General features: G+C 38.9%; 1 long non-coding RNA gene across 1 annotated transcript in view; it reads left to right on the forward strand.

The window, feature by feature from the left end:
• Nucleotides 1-14,535, forward strand: part of LOC103280079 (uncharacterized) — a 69,091-nt gene that overhangs the window by 21,088 nt on the left and 33,468 nt on the right. Inside the window, exon 2 of the long non-coding RNA XR_010002517.1 lies at nucleotides 8,782-9,103. This is a non-coding gene — a long non-coding RNA (uncharacterized LOC103280079). The remainder of the gene's footprint in view (nucleotides 1-8,781; nucleotides 9,104-14,535) is intronic.

The raw sequence follows: 14,535 nt of genomic DNA on the forward strand, positions 1-14,535 counted from the left end.
GTTTGCTGCACCAGAGATAGTATTTTCTCTCAAAGAAATTCATCTTCTTTGCAGAAAACACATTTCTTCACCAGAAAACATTGTTCTCCATGGAGAAAACTGGATTTTTAATGCAAAACTTTTATATTTTTCCTCATTGTAGGAAAACAATTTTTTTCTACAAAAACAGAATAATTCTCCACTGCATTTTGATTTTTTTTTTTTTTTACTGTTGTCCATCCTGTCATGGTTAGAACAGGAATAAAATCTGTTCGTAGGCTGGACCTAAACCAAGTTCAATAATTAATTTTTGAAGCTCGGTCCTTTATACAGAAGATCTCTCAATTAGATAAATTGATAGGAATATTGAGATATTTCTGTGCAGTCTTTCGGAATAGATTCATTCTCTCCATGCAATTAAAGCAGATCTTTTTCTACATTTCATGTTGATAACACACCTTTTAGACATAGATCATTTCACAACACAGTAATTCAGTTTTATCAGCAAACCGGTGGTTAAACCAACCTTTTATAGGAGATATGGACACATGCATACATTATAGTAACAAAATGTATGGGGACACAACATAACTCATGAAAACTTTCCATTTATAGTAGAGTCTCACTTATCCAACACTCGCTTATCCAATATTCTGGATTATCCAATGCATTTTTGTAGTCAATGTTTTCAATACATCGTGATATTCTGATGCTAAATTCATAAATACAGTAATTATTACATAGCATTACTGCATATTGAACTACTTTTTCTGTCAAATTTGTTGTATAGCATGATGGTTTGGTGCTAAATTTGTAAAATCATAACCTAATTTGATGTTTGATAGGCTTTTCCTTAATCTCTCCTTATTATCCAACATATTTGCTTATCCAATGTTCTGCCGACCTGTTTACATTGGATAAGCGAGACTCTACTGTATATATTTTAAAATATATGCATTATTGGTTATTTTACATAGACTCAGAGGTTTCTATTTATATTCATGTGACACACCTACACACTACAGCCAACACACGAACATGCTGTGACACACAGTTTGAAGAGCTCTGTTCTAAAACATTCGGAAGAATGCATGCTACCAGGCTATTTGAATTTTCTGCACACAAAAAACAGCCATATGAATCAGTCCATCAATTTTATTAGGTTTTAGAAATAGGTTTGTGCCAAGTTAAAGGGACACTACAACCAGTCAAGAATGGACTATGCTAGAATGGAGCTGAAAGATAACAAGCATGAAGTGCAAGAGCAAGAATAGAGTTTTTTTATTATGATGGGCGTATCATTTTTAGCAAGGGTCATTCATGATGGGGCTGGGGACGGGTTGGGGTTGGGAAGGGAGCAGAGGCACCCTCTTTTTTTTTGGCGATCTCTCTGTCTTGCCGGTTTGCCATTCTGCATTACATCACTTCGTCCCGGCAACAGATCATGGTGTGATGGTAGCACGTTCCGATCTGTTCTTCGCCCTCGCTGCAGTCATCATATCGGCAGATCCCTCCTCTCCGGAGGCAGTGGCTCACAAACCGAGGCACACGCTGGCCATCTCCTGGGAAATAGGGTACAGCAAAAAGTGTGATCTCTCTTTTTTGAACAACTGAACACTCGTTGAGTTTAGTAGGGTGTTTCCACTGGAGAAAAAACCTAGACATCATCATTATAAATGCCATTCTGACCTTAACAGATTGGAGAACTGGACTAAAATTAACAAAATGCATTTTAACAGGCAGAAATACTACCTTTAGGGGAAAATGAAATGGTTAACACTTAGCTGGAAAATTATACATGTGACAGGGATTTAAGAGTCTTAGTAGACCACAAGTGGAACATGAATCAACAAGAGCACCCCAAAAGTCAATGCCATTCTAGACATCACCAATAGAAGAATAATGTGTAGTCCCAGTGTATTCTACTTTGGCTAGACCTCACCTGGGATTGCCCTGTGTCCAGCTCTGGGCAACAAAATTCAAGAAGGATATGAACAAGTTGGGAAGTCTCCAGACCAGAATGGCAAAAACACTCAAAGGCCTGGAAGTCAAGTCTTATGAGGGATGGCTGAGGGAGCTGGATGTTTAGCTTGGAGAAAAGAAAGCTGAGAGTAAACCTTATAGTCATGTGTAGATATCTGAAAGGAGGTCAAATTGGGGAGGGAGAAATCTTGTTTTCTGCTGCTCTGGAGACCAGGTCTGGGAGCCATGGATTTGAATTGCAGCTATAATGATTTCACTTAAACATTAGGAAGAATTTCTTGATGGTTAGAGCTCTTCAATAGTGGAATAACTGCCTTGGAGAGAGGTGGAGTCTTCTTTTTGGAGGCTTTTAAACAGAGGCTGGTTGTCCATCGGTTGGGGGTGCTTTGAAGTGCCAGGGGGTTGGACTAGATGGCTCATGTGGTCTCTTCCAACTATATTATTAATCTGTTAATCCAGTTTCTGAATCCAGATTATCTGCATTGAACTGGATTATATGAGTCTACACTGCCATATAATCCAGTTCAAAGCAGATAATCTGGGTTCAGAACCTAGGTTATATGAGAGTGCAAATGGGGCTTTTGGTGGATCATTTAAAGTACAAATCTAGACTGGGTCTACAGAGTTGATACAGTTTAACATCACTTTAACCACTATGGCTTAATGCTGTGAAATCCTGGGATTTCTAGTTTGGAGAGATATTATCCTTCTTTGGCAGAGAAGGCTAAAGATCTTGTAAAATAGCAATTCCCAGGATTCCATAGCAGTGAACCATGGCTGTTAAAGTGGTGTCAAACAACATTAACTTTACTCTGCAGATGCACTTATGATCACTGGATGCTTCTAATGTTAGAGTTCCACAGCTCGATTTAATGTCATACTAAGCTGCACTTCCTTCATTCTCAGTCTTAATTTGTCAGTTCTTAAGACATAAGTATTTTTGTTTTTATATCTCAACTTCCCAAATCCTGCTGGCTGGGCAGGCTGGAACATATTATCCAGAAAAGGAATATGTACACATTCTGCCCTTGCTCTGAACTAACTGAAGAACAAAGTATCCAATCCAAAGGGGTAAAAAGATAGTTTTCTCCCCAGTGCCCTTTATGGTATCTCCCAGGACAGCTTAGTTTTATCTCAGGACCCAATTATTTATTTATTTACAGTAGTTATATTCCGCCCTTCTTTCTCACCCCGAAGGGGACTCAGGGCGGATCACAATGTACATATATGGCAAATGTTCAATGTTATTAGACAAACAACACAGACAGACAGACACTGAGGCTATTTAACTTCCCAGCTTCTGGCTTTGTGAGGGTATGCTCGATTCCGGCCGCAGGAGGATCTGCTGCTTCATCATCCACTGTGACAACGAGTCCTTTTTTTTTTTTTTTTGATAGAGTACTTACTCATCCGGTGTTGTAAATCAGTTAAATTAGCCTCCCTGCATAAGCAGTCCCTAAATTTTCCTACTTGACAGATGCAACTGTCTTTCGGGTTGCTTAAGTCAACAACAAGCAAGGCTATTTTTTTATTTTAATTGTTGGGTGCTCACTCCAACATGGGCTGGCCTCGAACTCGTGATCTCTTGGTCATAGTGATTTATTGCAGATGGCTACTAACCAGCCTGCGCCACAGCCCGGCCCCTACTACATTAATGGTAACAGGCTGTGAATTAAAGTTGTGTGTGGAATTCATTCCTACCGTTTCTACCATTTGTTTTGGGTCTTCCGTTTCTTCAGGAGTAAGAAATGGGAAGCCCCCTCCCTGCACAAAAATATTTTTGACATGAAAGCCAGGGTATTATTATTGTTATTGTTATGCCTGTGAGATCAATAAAAATGTTTCAATAATTACAAAATTAGGAGGTGGAGGGAAAATTATTTGTAAAGTGTTTCCGAAACTGGGCAGGGTCTCTATCATAACTATAATGAGTTAACTATTTTTTCATTACTTTTCATTAAGTAATTAATTGTTCCAATGGGAAACTTCAGGAATGTCTTTCTCCCCCATTGTTAGAGCTTTTGGCATGAAATTTGCTACAATTATGGAATACATTTACCACTGTTAGCTCATCAAGTTTCAGAATGTTTCACGTGCCCATGAATTTTTGGGGAAATTTCAATTTTTTACAAACAACATTTTAAAAAGAAAACTACAAGAGCTATCTCCTTGAATTTTCAATACAATGACACAAGATAACAGGATTATTCCTCACAGGTTTCAGAAATATTCATAGATTTACCGATTTTTGGGATTTTTAAAAGTTTTGACAAAAAATTTTTTTAGCCACAAGAGCTATCTCATTGAATGTTTCTTATATTAACCATATTAACTTTAATATAGGGATTTCCTCCCAGCCCAGAACTGATTTACTTACTTGTATTGAAGTATCAGTCAGTCCTTCTCTTTGCAGATCCAATAATTTATTGGAACTCTGGTTGCTGCTAGGAGGGAAAAATCTCTCCTCTATCCTAATTGGAGCTTTCTGATGCTGAGCCGAATTTCGGGAAATGTAGTTTGGGGCAGGGTCTCTGGCATAGGGCTCCAAACTACATTTTCCAAAATTTCCCAGCTTACTCAACTTTGTCCCACTCTGCTGGTTTCCTCTCCACATGACCAGAGTCCTTGATTTAAAAGGAATGGCCTCCTTTTTGGTTTTGCCTCGCTTGCACTGAAAATGAAACCGAGCATTACAGAATTCAAACAAAAAAGTATTGGGTGAGTTTTGATTCTTAAGTTTTTGCATGGGCGCCCCCTACCCACCCGTGTTTCTTGTATATCCATTCATATATACAAAACTTACGAATTAGATACGGCTTGTTAATTAAAAATGAAGTTTTGCACATCTCTAATTATTATATTAACTTAGGAGTGTCAAATGTTATTTCTCATTGAGTACACTTTGAGCCCTTTCATAATATACAGTCCCACATCACTTGGCATAGCAGCATCCTAGTCAACCTTGGGATTTCTAATTTGGCAAAGCACTTCAAATCCTTATCCTAAAGATCTTAAATTTATTCCCAAACTACACATTTCAGGATTTTCTAGGGTGATGCCATGGTGGTGGTATTGAAGTGCTATTACTGTAGTGTGATGAGGTCCTGGAAAGATAGAGCATGGTAGGAGAGGTCCTTTGAATATTTAATGTTTTTCAGTCTGTGCAAAATACTTTTAACTGAAAACCATCCATTTTGTGCATCCCTGCTGCTAGAATTCTAAAATGCTAACTTCTTGATATACAAGTTGTTTTTTTTTTAAAAAAAATATAAAAATAAAAGCTTGAATGTTGCAACCTGTTATCATTGGAATTTAAAACCAATATCTTGTTTTTTCAAAAAAATGAAAATGAAAACTGAAACATGCACATATATGATTTAAATTTGTCTTAAAAATTTGCCCCAAAGCACTTTATACCTATACTATTGCACTTTAGCTCAAATGGCCCCTCCACACTATCCCCCTCCATTAACCTGGTGGTCCATCTTATTTTATTTTTACTCATTTTATGCTTTAAATGAGTTTTTATGGTTTAATGTATTGTTTTGCATAATGTCAATTTTACTGTGTTTTTATTCATTGTAATATGTTTTAATTGTTGTACTTTATTGTTTTCGGGCCTTTGTCCCATGTTAGCTGCACCGAGTCCCTGCTGGGAGATGGTGGCGGGATAGAAGAATAAAGTTACTTACTTACTTACTTACTTACTTAAAGTAGTTTAACTGATTCAGTATTATTTTGTTGCCACTCAAATGGTTTTATATATTGTGTGCTGTGTAAACTGTTCCCCCCACTGTTTTAAATGTGTGGTTATGTTACCTTGTCCTGATAATTATGGATACAGGGTGATAAATAATTATAATATATTTTAGCTGTGAATTCTGTAGTTGTTCTTCTGTGCTTTGCAAACTGTTAACCAGCAGCATTTCACTAGATTTTAAAGAATTTAAACTCTAGGCATCTGATCCTCTTTTTGGGAAAAGAATAATTCCTATCTAGACTGAGGCCATGCCACTGCTGTGGTGGGTCCGCTCCAGATTTCAGTCTGAACTGTAAAAGAACAATCCCAAGTACTGAATCATATCTTTCCAAATACTGTTTACAGTATTCTGAGGTTTAAAGGAACTCTCCAAGAGTGTGAACCTAATTCTGGGGCTGGGCTTCAGCACCTTGGATAGTTCAGAAGGAAATCCAGACAGATTTCCCATTTTGATGGTGTGAGAACCACCAGCCACCACTGCCTGAGGCTGGCCTGAAAACAGACATCTTACAATGATGATATCTGACCCATAGGTATTGAGAGGTGGGTTTTCACCTTTTTGCATCTTACCTGGACTCACAAGGAGCAGGGCAAAGAACAGGACCACCAAAAGGAAGGCAGTCCTCATGGTTGGGTCAGACAGGGTCTGTAGGATAACTGGGAAAAGCAAAGAAAGGAAGGAAACATTATCAGGCCTTCTATATGTTGCTTGGCGTGGTCACTGGTCTATTTCACAGTGATAAAAACCCAATTGAACATGAAATAAGTCTTTCAAACCAGGAACAGGTTTCTTCAAATATTAAAAAATAGTGTATTATAAAAAGTTATGAAAATTCACCAAAAATTGTAGGATACAGGAAGGTTCTTCAATTTGTTGAGCTAAGGGTGTTGAATGTGTTCTCCCACTGTACCAAATTCGATGAGGATAGCTCCAGAAATGAGGGTGGGAGAGCCCTGTAAATGTCCCCCCCGGGTGCCGGGTTTTTTTGGCAATTGTGCATGCGTGCCCGCCATTTTAGAAACATTTAGAATCATTACGAATTTTTGGAAATATCTGAAATTTTTGGGTGAAAAAATTGGAAATAGTTTCTATTTCAAAGCGCCGGCACCCACTACTTTAGAAACGAGAACTGAAACATTTTTTTCATCGATCGGATATACCTAACAGATACTTTGGAACTGTTCAATTCAAAACCTTGTAGACTTAAGTCTACCTATGATAAAGTAAGTTCCTAGAAGGATTCTGACCAACGTATTTCTTAGTTTCTTACCTAACCTCTACATTACTAGGTCCAGCTCTGGAGAGTGATTCTGCTCCAGATTTTAGTCAAAATTTTAAAAGAACTATCCAAGGTGAAACCAAATAACTAAAGTTTAGACTAAAAGCGGATTTACTGCCCCAGTCATCAGAGACCACTCAATGGATTAGTTCTGGGTTGACAGATCTTTTGATGGTTGGAGCCAAGTTAAAAGAAGATCTAAACTTAGGGACCATAGAATAATTTCACATTTCAACACTCGGGTTCAAAAACAAAGGATATCAACACACCCATGAGACATTTCCCACCCATCACGCAATGCTTACCCTTGTCTCCCTTTAGTACCTTCCTCACACTGCGATTCTAACCAACTCTTCCTTGGAACTCATAGTATGACATAAGATAATGGAATCCTCTTTTGCTATTGGCTGACAAAAAGTGTCATGGACGCAAGGCTATTGTTTGTCTAGCAGCTCCTTGTTTCTGGAAAGTTCAATTCCAGAGCAACATTAGCCAATCAGGTTGCATATGTAGATGGTTCTGTTTCAACTGGCTGACAAGAATCTTGGCCTTTTTCTCTTGCTGATTTCCCCCCCAAAAGCACATTAAAAAAAAAACTCCAGAATTGATCCAGAACTGGATTATCAATTTTGATGATGATCATGTGTTTTTAACACAGCTGTTCATCTTAGTAACGAAATACATCTATCTGTTTGTTATAGGATGTGATAGCCTTTGCCTAATATGCAACATGCTCCATCTATATACAGTAGAGTCTCGCTTATCCAAGCCTCGTTTATCCAAGCTTCTGGATTATTCAAGCCATTTTTGTAGTCAATGTTTTCAAAATATCATGATATTTTGGTGCTAAATTCGTAAATACAGCAATTACAACATAACATTACTGCGTATTGAACTACTTTTTCTGTCAAATTTGTTGTATAACATGATGTTTTGGTGCTTAATTTGTAAAATCATAACCTAATTTGATGTTTAATAGGCTTTTCCTTCATCCTTCCTTATTATCCAAGATATTCGCTTATCCAAGCTTCTGCTGGCCCGTTTAGCTTGGATAAGTGAGACTCCACTGTAATAGCAAAGGGGTTGAATATCCCTTATCTGAAATGTTTGTGACCGGTAGTGTATAGGATTTGGGTCCCCCCCCCCAAAGTTTTGAAATACTTGTATTTGCATAGGGAGAGAGAGATCTTGGAAATGGGATCCAACTCTAAACATAATTTTCATTTATGTTTCATATATACTTTGTATACATGGCCTGAATGCAATTTTCTACAATGTTTAAAATTAATTTTGTGAATACAACAAAGTTTGTGTACACTGAATTATCATAAAGCAAATATGTCACTATCCTAGCTATCTATGAGAACACATTTTGGATGCTCATTGCTCAACCCGTACTGAGTGGTGCTGTTTGCTATACTTGCCATGATTACTAAGTAGTTTTGTTGCTTGGTTTGCATTTTCTTCTGTCAAATGTGCATCTTTTGGTTACATCTCATGATGCCGGCCCATTTAGCTTGGATAAGTGAGACTCTACTGTATAATTAATTTATAAGTCTGGTGGCTGTGGAGGTAATTGGTTAATAGCTTTAGCCATGCATCTTCTTGAATGTTTGATCCTTAATATCAGAAAATGAGGTAGCCTGCTGGAACTTTTAATATTGGTTTGGGTATAACTTTGTCTCCAAAAAATGGAAAAAATAGAATAATAGATTCTCACTATCCTAAAGTTAAAAGGAACATGAAGAGTCATCCAGTCCTACCCCTTCTGTCTTGCAGGAATACACAATCAAAATATTCCTGGCAGATGGCCATCCAGGCTCTTTTTAAACAATCTGCAGAGAAGGAGACTCCACCACACCGAGGCATCTTCTACATTTGAACTGCACTTACCATCAGGAAGTTGTTCCTAAAATTCAGATGAAATCTCTTTTCCTGATGTTTGTCGAAGACTAGCCTATATTTTAGAAGCTGGAATCATAGAGCTGGAAGGAACCATAAGAAAAGTCTAGCCCAACCATGCATGAATACACAAAGCACTCCTGAAAGATGTCCATCCATTTAGAAGCCTTCAGAGAAGAAGATTCCACCACATTTTCAGGTAGCGTATCCCACCATTAAACATTTTTACCATTGGAAAGTTCATACTAACATTTACATGGACAATCTTTTTTCAACCGTTTTTATTTTTATTTGACACAATAAAAGAAAGCATAATAGAAAAACAAAAAATAATACAAAGACATAAGATGTTATTACCATACTAGCTTGAAAAGGTCATTTTTTAATTGTACAAAATGCATAAGGTTGTGGATTAACTACAACTCATATCATGCCAGGTTAACCCTGTGAAATTCCATCAGTACTTATAGTTTGTTATGTTGAGCAAGTTTGCTCTAGATGCTTCATTGGTGGGGTTCAGTGTGCTCTCTGGCTGTAGGGTAAACTACAATTCCCACCATGGTGAGTCAGTCCCCTCAAATCCCTCCAGTAGGTTGAGTTAGTCCTGGGGGTTCTGTGTGCCAAGTTTGGTCCAGGTCCATCATCAGTGGAGGTCATGGTTTCTCTGGTTGTGGGTGATCTACAACTCCAACTCCAGTAATCAAATTTCAGCATATTGGGTATGTGTGTCAAGTTTGGTCCAGATCCATCGGTGTTTGGGTTCACAGTGCTCTCTGGATGTAGGTGAACTACAACTCCCCCCAATCAAAGTGAATTTTCCCCAAAGACGTCCAGTATATTTTGCTGGTCATGGGGGCTCTGTGTGCCAAGTTTGGTCCAATTTCATCTTTGGTGATGTTATGAGTACTCATTGATTGCAGGTGAACTATACATCCCAGTATCTATAAATCCTTGTGAATTCTCCCCAAACCTCTTCAGTATGTTCAGTTGCTGATCAATTCCTCTGTTTGCTGTGTGCCATAGAGAGGAATAGGAAAGGGTTATGGGAAAGGCAGGGTCATGCAAATTCCACACCAACAGAGAGAGTAAAAAACACTGGGATGTCTGTGGTGGAGGAAACACAGAAAATCTAGGATGAAATTATCCCCATATGAAGGCCTTCACTTGGGTGGTGGGCAGTAAGGTCTTTGTGGAGGACATTGGCAGGGCTCTTGTACAAGTTTGTGGAGGGAGTGCTACTGGTGTCTCCTGAGTAGTTGGAGCTATAGTTATTTGTGGAAGGGGGAGCTTGTCTTTGTAAGTGGACATCCCAGCCACACACATACATACATATGTTCATTTTAATTATCTGTATAGACATATAAACCCCGGTGGCGAAGTGCGTTAAAGCACTGAGCTGGAGACCGAAAGGTCCCAGGTTCAAATCCCAGGAGCGGTGTGAGCGGCCGCTGTTAGCTCCAGCAACTGTCAACCTAGTAGTTTGAAAACATGCCAATGTGAGTAGATCAATAGGTACCGCTCCAGCGGGAAGGTAACGGTGCTCCATGCAGTCATGCCAGCCACATGACCTTAATAATAATAATAATAATAATAATAATAATAATAATAATAAGTTTATTTATATTTCCGCCTCCATCTCCCCCGAAGGGGACTCGGGGCGGCTTACAGCAAAATCAAAATTCAAGCAATGATAAAATATAAAACATCAAAGGACAAAAACAAAAACCAATAATACAATATACACAATAGGTAAAAAAACACAACACAGAATTAAAACATCAAATTAAAAACAATGAGGTTGCAATAGTGGATAAGCAAGGTGCACATTATGAGACCTTGGAGGTGTCTATGGACAATGCCGGCTCTTCGGCTTGGAAATGGAGATGAGCACCAACCCCCAGAGTCAGACATGACTGGACTTAACGTCAGGGGAAAACCTTTTCCTTATAGATATATAATCTTAAAACTACGCAGCTTCACTCTAGTTATTGCAACAAATTACAGACCTACCTACACACACATATACAAACCATACTAACTAACAGACATGGAAATAGTTCTATGAAACTCACATTCACGATGTGATGATTTATATCCCTTATTATTCTACCCCTTTTATGTTGGATTTAAAATATGAAATTTGGTGAATATGTGAGCAGAGCTTATGTCTTACTAAGGCAGAAGCCAGAACAGAGAGACTAGCCACAGAGACTAGCAGACAACAGCAACAAATTTAAGTCAAAGGTATAAAAGATGGTTACTCTCAGCTTGTGCAGAATCACACACATGTTCAAATTCCTAAGGAAAATAGAGTTCTACATGGTATCAGGAAGAATGGCCTGCCTTGAAAAAGAGTGTGTACGTGACTCAGAAGAGCAAACATACAAATAAGATGCAAACCATCATCAGGCTTTCCTAAACTCTTGTAGGTGATAACTACCAGGGAGTAGTTATATATATATCTCCAACCTTTGTAGTCTGAGTCTCCAGAACAGCAGAGAACAAGTTTGTCTTCTCTTCAATGTGATATCGTTTCAAATATTTAAACAGAGCTTCCATGCCCCTTCTCAGCTTTTTTTTTCTTCAAGCTAAATATTATCTAGCTTCCTAAACCTCTCCTCATTGGGCTTTGATCTTTTCAGCTGCCCTTCTCCGGACACGTTCCAGCTTGTTGATATCCTTTTTTAATTGTGCTGGACACAGAATTATTCTAGGTGAGGTCTGACCAATTATATAAACACACTCCTACTTTGGTTAACACTCTTCGAATTCATAAATCCTACAGTTGACATTTGCCCCCATTATGGTTGTCAAAGAATTACAAACAATCCTGATCTCTCTTGAAGTTGATCAAATAATTTTCCTTCATCGGCATAGTTAGTTTGAGGTGGATTCCCTTTTATTGTTGTTTGTATCCATTGCTCCATGTCGTAGTCGAACAGAGTAAAACAAGCTGGCTTCATCTTGAATATGGAATCCTTTCATATATATAAACATGGCTATCATATCCCCTCTGCCTAGTTTAGTGGTTCTCAATCTGTGGGTCCCCAGATGTTTTGGCCTTCAGCTCCCACAAATCAAAACAGCTGGTAAACTGGCTGGGATTTCTGGGAGTTGTAGGCCAAACAGCTGGGGACCCACAGGTTGAGAACCACTGACCTTGCTCCCTCAGCCATTTCTCATAAAGCTTCATTTTGGTTGCTCTTATCTGGACACCTACCAGCTTGTCAATATCCTTCTTGAATTTTGGTGCCTAGAACAAAGGATTCTAGATGATGCCTTACCAGGGAAGAATAGAATGGCTACACCTTCATTCTAGATACTATACTTTCATAGTTGAATTATAGAATTGCATTGACTTTTTAGCTGCCACATCACACTATTGGCTCATGTTCAACTTGTGGTCTACTAAAGCCCCCTTGATCCTTTCTCATGATCTTTATGGCTGGATCTAGAAGACAAAGATATAGAAAAAAAATGTTCACATTTGATTAAGGACTGGGCTGTGGCACAGCTGGTTAGTAGCCAGCTGCAATAAATCACTACTGACTGAGAGGTCATGAGTTCGAAGCTAGCCCGGGTTGGAGTGAGCTCCTGACCATTAAATAGTCTAGCTTGCTGTTGACCTATACAGCCCGAAAAAACAGTTGCATCGGTTGAGTAGGAAATTTATGTACCGCTTTATTCGGGGAGGCTAATTTAACTAATTTACGACACCATAAAACCTTCCAGCAGTATACAGAGAAATGAGGAAGTACTCATTAATGACTCAGTGTCACAAGTGGATGGTGAAATGGCAGCTCCCCCTGTGGCCAGAATCGAGCATACCCTCATGAAGCCAGAAGCTGGGATGTTAAATTGCTTCTGTGTCTGTCTATATATGTTACACCCCAAGGTTGCGAGGGCACCTTGAAAACCACACTGGAGCCAGGATCATAAGCAAAGAGGTTTATTGAAGGATATATAAATGCAAGCAAATAGCGTTAAAAGTCAATATAGAGAATAGTCCATAATATATTGTCCTTAACTGTTCAAAAGCAAGTCTAATAAATTCTTTCAATATTGTAATCCCCAAATGGAACTCGTTAGTTTCACCAAGAAGCCAGAGTTAGTCTGCAAATGTCGTCCAAACAGGATCAGTCAGAAGTCGCAAGGAACAGGAACAAGACACTGGAAATCCACAAACTGTAATCCACATGGAAAGCAACCACTCAGGAATCGTAGAACTGAGGTTAACAAGGCAAGGTATACTTGAGAGTCACAAGGCACAAACTCAGCTTGGAAGTCATGAAGCAAAGCACGGAGCAAGGTACTGGAACATAGATTCTTCTTCCATGGATGGCAAAGTTGACACCGCAATGAGAACAGGAAGCAAGGCACCTTTAAGGAGTTCTCAAGGCTACAAGGCAGTGAGAGTTAGGACCTGCAGAATTTCACATGGGAAAGTTACTCATTAGTGCACCTGAGAGCCAAGTGCCAGCTTCGTCTCACACCCTCCCTTCGACTCCTTTCCTTCATGAAAGATTCTCTCAGATCAAAAGCAACATCCTCCCCTGCAACAACATCTGGCAAAACCAACCTTGACTGAGCATCGGAATGTTCTCCAATTAACGGACCCCCTGTAAGCACAACTTCGGGCACCTGCAAACCATTGGGTTTTGGTCCAAGTCCTGGATGGGTCCGAAATCCGAATCAGACTCTGATTCAAACTCTGTCTCCTGAGGAAGGGCAGATCGTGACGGCTCAGCTGCAACAATATATGTTGTATGTCTAATGGCATTGAATGTTTGCCATGTATATGTGCATTGTGATCCGCCCTGAGTCCCCGTCGGGCTGAGAAGGGCAGAATAAATAGATAAATAAATAAATAAATAAGGAGCAGGAACTGTTCTCCTATAAAGATAATGGTGTTCTGGGCTCAGTAACTTGGTAAACAGGGCAAAGGGCAAAAAAATATGCCAGCAGTGTAAAAAAATAGGCATAGTGCAAAGAAAACATACACTGAAGTTAACTCATAATACTAGAATCTGGAGTTATTGATACAAAATGGTGGGAGATCCAGAATGTAGAAAGGGAAGCATTTCATTGCAAAGAATAAATGTCTGATCCAATTTGGACAACCCACCCCTGCAAACAAATTAAACATGAGTAACATGCCCCACAAAGTAAATTTATGTGATAGTATTAACCTTCTTTAAAACAGGAAGGAATTTCAGTTAAACTCTATCCTTCCAAAGAATGAAACCTTTGGACCTTTCAGAGGTCCCAGAATTTGGCAGCACCAGAGTTGGTTGCTTCATGTGCCCAAAAAGATTTTTGCCTTTTCTACTAAAATATAATGACTGATAAAGAGGATTCAACTCTGAAATGAACAAATACTTTACAACTTTATTTAAAAAGTAAGAGAAGGAAGCCAACATGGTGCCATGGTTTGAACATTGGATGACGGGTCTGGAGACCAGTGTTTGGATTCTCATCTAGCTATGGTGACTTTGGGCAAGTCACAATTTTTGAGCTGCAAATGCAATCCCCTTCTGAACAAATCTTGCCAAGAAAAGTCCATGATAGGTCAATCTTAGGGTCGCCATAAATCAGAAATATTAATATCAACAGCAGCAGCGGCAACAACAA

This window comes from Anolis carolinensis, chromosome 1, assembly GCF_035594765.1.
Source record: "Anolis carolinensis isolate JA03-04 chromosome 1, rAnoCar3.1.pri, whole genome shotgun sequence".
Taxonomy (NCBI): domain Eukaryota; kingdom Metazoa; phylum Chordata; class Lepidosauria; order Squamata; family Dactyloidae; genus Anolis; species Anolis carolinensis.